The sequence below is a fragment of the Gossypium hirsutum genome, chromosome A11, assembly GCF_007990345.1.
Source record: "Gossypium hirsutum isolate 1008001.06 chromosome A11, Gossypium_hirsutum_v2.1, whole genome shotgun sequence".
Classification (NCBI taxonomy): domain Eukaryota; kingdom Viridiplantae; phylum Streptophyta; class Magnoliopsida; order Malvales; family Malvaceae; genus Gossypium; species Gossypium hirsutum.
In genome coordinates, this window is record NC_053434.1 from 99,876,011 (window position 1) to 99,881,787 (window position 5,777).

The window sequence follows — 5,777 nt, forward strand, 5'->3', positions numbered from 1 at the left end:
TTGGGCCTAGTCCGCCGCTGAGGATGCTTTTCTAGACTACAATTCAAACACCGATGGCGCTCGATTCTCAAGCTGGGTTTTTCCCAGTTCGCTCACGGTTATTAGGGGAATCCTGGTAAGTTTCTTTTCCTCCACTTATTGATATGCTTAAACTCAGTGGGTAATCCCACCTGACCTGGGGTCGGGATGCGAGCATCGTCCTTGCGATGTCGAAAGGGTTCAGGGGTCTCGATCGATGAACACAGACGACTCCGAACGAGGTTGCTTATAGCATTACCACCGATGGTCGTGACGATGATGTCATCGAGGACTCTAATTTAGGCCAACCGCTGGCTGTCAGTGCACGCGAGGCCAATTTTCGCCCGCAGTCCAACCGAGTCCTGAAGGATCGGGGTTGGATGGGGGCAATGATGCGTGACACCCAGGCAGATGTGCCCTCGACCTAATGGCTTGGGGCACAACTTGCGTTTAAAGACTCGATGGTTCACGGGATTCTGCAATTCACACCAAGTATCGTATTTTCTACGTTCTTCATCGATGCGAGAGCCGAGATATCTGTTGTCGAGAGTCATTCTATATATTTGCGACAAAAGAACAACATCATTGAAGCACTAACACCGTGAACGGTGCAGCGACAAAAGACGTGTCCCTTTTTTCATTTTGATTCCTTAGCGCGATTCGCGCCGGGGGTTTGTTCATTTCTACATCGAAGAGGCTGATCTTCACATTTCACCCCACTCGATGGGAAAAGGGATGAAAAGGTCGGCCGCTCAGACATGCGGGGGTGGCAAGAGGCAACGATGCACCCGCACCACCTCCGATGTTGTTTACAACGTGTTCACGGGTCGTTCTGCTAGGCAAGTTTCGTGTAATATCCCGAATTAGGGCCTAATCGGAATAGTGGTTTTGTGACCACAATTCCGAGATAGAAATAATTATTTATGATTATTTTGAGTTCTATGATATGATTGCATGATTGTGTGAAAATTTCGTGAAGAAATTCTATGCATAAAGTGCTTAATTTGAAGTTAGGGACTAAATTGAATAAGTTGCAAAACTTGCATTCTAGAAGTTTCTAGTATGAAATTGCTTTGAAATATTAATTAGGAGGTCTTAAATAGCAATTTGACCAATTTCAAAGTTTATGGACAAATATTGGACATGAATGGAATTTTTGGAAAGTTTAGTAGTAAGGGCATTTTGGTCATTTAGGGGTAAAATGAATTAAAATACAAAATTAAAAGCCAATTTTGGTCATTTTCTTCACCATGGATGTGTATACCAATGGAGACTCTATGGATAGGGTTTCCAAGCTTCCAAGCTCGATTGTAAGTCCGTTCTAGCCTCGTTTTTAATGATTTTTACATTTTTTGAGTCCGAGTAACTTGATTTAGCTTATGCTAGCAATAATTCAACCTAGGGTTCATATTTGGAAAAATATCCATAGGTGAAATTTGTGTATTTTGGTGTTTTATGATAGAATATGAGGTTTTAAATTATGTTAGACAACTGGTGCTACTCAGTTTTAAGTGAGAACGAGCAAAAGGCCTTAATCGGTAAAAATACCTAATAGTCATAAGTTCATGTTAGAGTGAGAATTTGATGTTGCCATAGAAGAGAAAAATGATCAGCATGTCATAAAACATAAGAAAATAGGATGAATTTTAATTTTCGAACCTTGGGGCAAAAGTGCAAATATGCAAAAGTTTAGGGGTCAAAATGAAAATTTTTAAAAATATGATTTTTGGACCCGTATGAATAGTGTGACTAATTATTAGGCTAAATGTGATATTATAGATGAAGGAAATCGAGATTCGGGCTTAAATTGGGAAAATACAAGGTTATGGACTAAAATGGTAAATTGTTGTTTTTGGATCGAGGTAAGTTCGTATGATAATAATAATGCAGTGTTATGTTTGAATTATATTTCTTACTATTATTGCATATATTTTATGATTTAATATATTGGAAAAGTTGATGGAATGGTGTTTATGATGTGGAAATATGACATGAAAGAATGTTACATGAAATGCAAGAAAATGAAGATACATGACAAGTGATATATGAAATATGTGATATATGTTATGTAAATTCTTAAAAGCTGATTTGATATTTGAGTTGTGTCTTATTATACTATGAATGGACAATTGGTACTGTGGATAGTGAGATCGACACTTCGAGTAAATTCGTACATAAATAATCTATCGATTCTTTTTATGTTATTATATTTTGATATCATATGAAATGTGGCTGCCTATCAAATGGTTATTTGATGTAAGTTATGAATTTAAATTGATTATGGACAATTTAGTAAAATGTTTAAAAGTGAGGAATTTCTCGATTGAACCTTCGGAATAAAAACGATACGAATGATCTATTGTGAGGTCGCATGTGTAGTACTAAGTGCAGGCTACTATGCATACCCGAAAACTGTGATCACGTGTGTAGTACTAAGTGCAGGCTACTACGTGTATTAGATGGTGAGGTCACGTGTGTAGTATTAAGTGCAGGCTACTAAGTGTACCAGACTGTTGGTCGCATGTGTAGTACTAAGTGCAGGCTACTATGCGTACCAGATAGCTTCGGCTACAAGTGTGGAAATGGGAAAATATGCAGGCAATTGTGTGTTAGTTATTATTCTGATGAGTTCAACGGGAAATCGATTAAATGAAAATACATGTGAAAGTGATTATGTGATGAACAAGTGCAAGTATATGTTTATTTGAATTTATGAGTAATATGCTCAATATTTGAGCGAACCTCGGTAAAATGGAATGGATTAAGTGAAATTGTGTAAAAGTGAACTTTAGTAGTAAAACAGTATTAGACAGCAGCAGTGCATGACTTTGAAAATTCACCAAAAATTGTGTAAGTTGAATTAAATTTAAAAAAAATTGTGTAAATAAATTTTAATGAGTCTATTTTCACATGAAAGAAACAGGGGAGCAAAAGAATTCTATATTGTGTGATATTTGAATTCTTGTGAAACAGGGTCTGAATGAATTCGAGATCCCCTATTATGACTTTAGAAATTCACCATAAATTCTAAAACAATTATTTAGAGTCATACCTTACATGCATGCATTTCTTATTGAATCTAATTTTAAGGGAAACAAACGGCATGGTCGTTGGAATTCTGTATAGGGAGAAATTCAGTTCGTAGTGCACAGGGTTCAGAGTAGTCATACCCTGAAACAGGGGAGACTTTAACTAATAAACTGTACTAAATGACCCAACCAAAAATTCTAGAAAAAAATTAATAAGTAGACATATGAGTCTAGTTTCATAGAAAATTTATGGAATTGGAGTTTGAGTTTTGTAACTTGAGATATGATTTTTTTTAACACCGGGACTCTAGAAAACAACCTGTCCTGAATATGTGATTGTACAATTATAGTGTTTTATCTTGAAAAGTATGGTAGTAATTGCTTATTATTTTCATATGAACTTACTAAGCGTAAAGCTTACCCATCCTCTCCATTTCTTTAGTATTAGCAGGTCAACTCGGGGTTGGAAATCGTCGGAGGCAAAATCACACTATCAAACTATCATTTTTGGGAAAATTAATTCAAATATTAGAAATATCAAGTGAGTGACATGTATAGGAAGTTGTTTTGTGATATGTATTTTTATTATGATTTTGACCATACGTATCAGTCTGCATTGAGTTATCGTATAAAATCATGAGATGTGGTCCTTATCCATTATGGTTTATAAGTTTAATTAATCGTGCCATGTCCTGTGTTTTGATGTGATGATATAGTTAGCTTTGTTTGTTATGCATGTGTTCGAAAAGTTTTGAATTAAATGAAATTTTATGGCCCGATTTTCGTCTATGTGTATTGTTAAGTCTGGTAATGCCTCGTACTCTGTTTCGACCTTGGATACGAGTAAGGGGTGTTACATTTCGATAATGATCCTTCCACAGGTTCACCTACGGAAACCTTGTTACTACTTCTCCTTCCTCTAAATGATAAGGTTCAGTGGACTTCTCACGACATCACGGGCTACGAACCACCCACGTCACTGCGATCCGAACACTTCACTGGACCATTCAATCGGTAAAAGCAACGGGCGGTGTGTACAAAGGGCAGGGACGTAGTCAACGCGAGCTGATGACTCACACTTACTAGGAATTCCTCGTTGAAGACAAAAAATTGCAATGATCTATCCCCATCATGATGAAATTTCAAAGATTACCCGGGCCTGTCGACCAAGGCTATAGACTAGTTGAATACATCAGTGTAGCATGCGTGCAGCCCAGAACATCTAAGGGCATCACAGACCTGTTATTGCCTCAAACTACCTTGGCCTAAAAGGCCATAGTCCCTCTAAGAAGATAGCCACGGAGGATCATCTCCGTGTAGCTAGTTAGCAGGCTGAGGTCTCGTTTGTTAATGGAATTAACCAAACAAATCGCTCCACCAACTAAGAACGGCCATGCACCACCACCCATAGAATCAAGAAAGAGCTCTCAGTCTGTCAATCGTTACTATGTCTAGACCTGGTAAGTTTCCCCGTGTTGAGTCAAATTAAGTCGCAGGCTCCACTCCTGGTGGTGCCGTTCCGTCAATTCCTTTAAGTTTCAGCCTTGCGACCATACTCCCCCCGGAACCTGAAGACTTTGATTTCTCATAAGGTACCGGTAGAGTCCTAAAAGCAACATCCACCGATCCTTGGTCGGCATCGTTTATGGTTGAGACTAGAACAGTATCTAATCATCTTCGAGCCCCCAACTTTCGTTCTTGATTAATGAAAACATCCTTGGCAAATGCTTTCGCAGTTGTTCGTCTTTTATAAATCCAAGAATTTCACCTCTGACTATGAAATACGAATGCCCCAACTATCCCTGTTAATCATTACTCTGAACCCGAAGGCCAACACAATAGGATCGAAATCCTATGATGTTATCCCATGCTAATGTATAAAAGCGTAGGCCTGCTTTGAGCACTCTAATTTCTTCAAAGTAACAACGCCGAAAGAACAACCCGACCAATTAAGGCGAGAAGGGCATCGCCGGCAGTAGGGTCGAGCAGACCGGTGCTCACTGTGAGGCGGACCAGCCAACCCACCCTTAAGTCTAACCACGAGCTTTTTAACTGCAACAACTTAAATATACGCTATTAGAGCTGGAATTACCGCAGCTGGCACCAGACTTGCCCTCTAATAGATCCTCGTTAAGGGATTTAGATTGTACTCATTCCAATTACTAGACTCATAGAGCCCGGTATTGTTATTTATTGTCACTACCTCCCCGTGTTAGGATTGGGTAATTTGCGCCCCTACTGCCTTCCTTGGATGTGGTAGTCGTTTCTCAGGCTCCCTCTCCGGAATTGAACCCTAATTCTCTATCACCCGTCACCACCATAGTAGGCCACTATCCTACCATCGAAAGTTGATAGGGCAGAAATTTGAATGATGCGTCGCCGGTACAAAGGCCATGCGATCCATCGAGTTATCATGAATCATCAAAGCAACGGCCAAAGCCCGCGTCGACCTTTTATCCAATAAATGCATCCCTTCCAGAAGTGGGGTTTCTTGCACGTATTAGCTCTAGAATTACTACAGTTATCTGAGTAGCAAATACCATCAAACAAACTATAACTGATTTAATGAGCCATTCACAGTTTCACAGTCTGAATTTGTTCATACTTACACATGCATGGCTTAATATTTAAGACAAGCATATGATTACTGGCAGATCAACCAGGTAGCATTGCTCCGCGACGTCGGCACTGCATGGCCCTCAACATGCCGCGTGAGCAACAAAGAGGTCA

General features: G+C 39.3%; 1 non-coding gene and 1 pseudogene across 1 annotated transcript; both read right to left on the minus strand.

Annotated features, from left to right (window-relative positions):
• The window catches only part of LOC121210294 (uncharacterized), a 2,337-nt pseudogene extending 2,153 nt beyond the window's left edge, over positions 1-184 (minus strand).
• Positions 185-415: 231 nt separating this feature from the next.
• On the minus strand, positions 416-570 carry LOC121210318 (5.8S ribosomal RNA). Its single transcript, XR_005905432.1, has one exon. It is a non-coding gene; the product is annotated as a 5.8S ribosomal RNA (ribosomal RNA).
• Between the last annotated feature and the right edge of the window lie 5,207 nt (positions 571-5,777).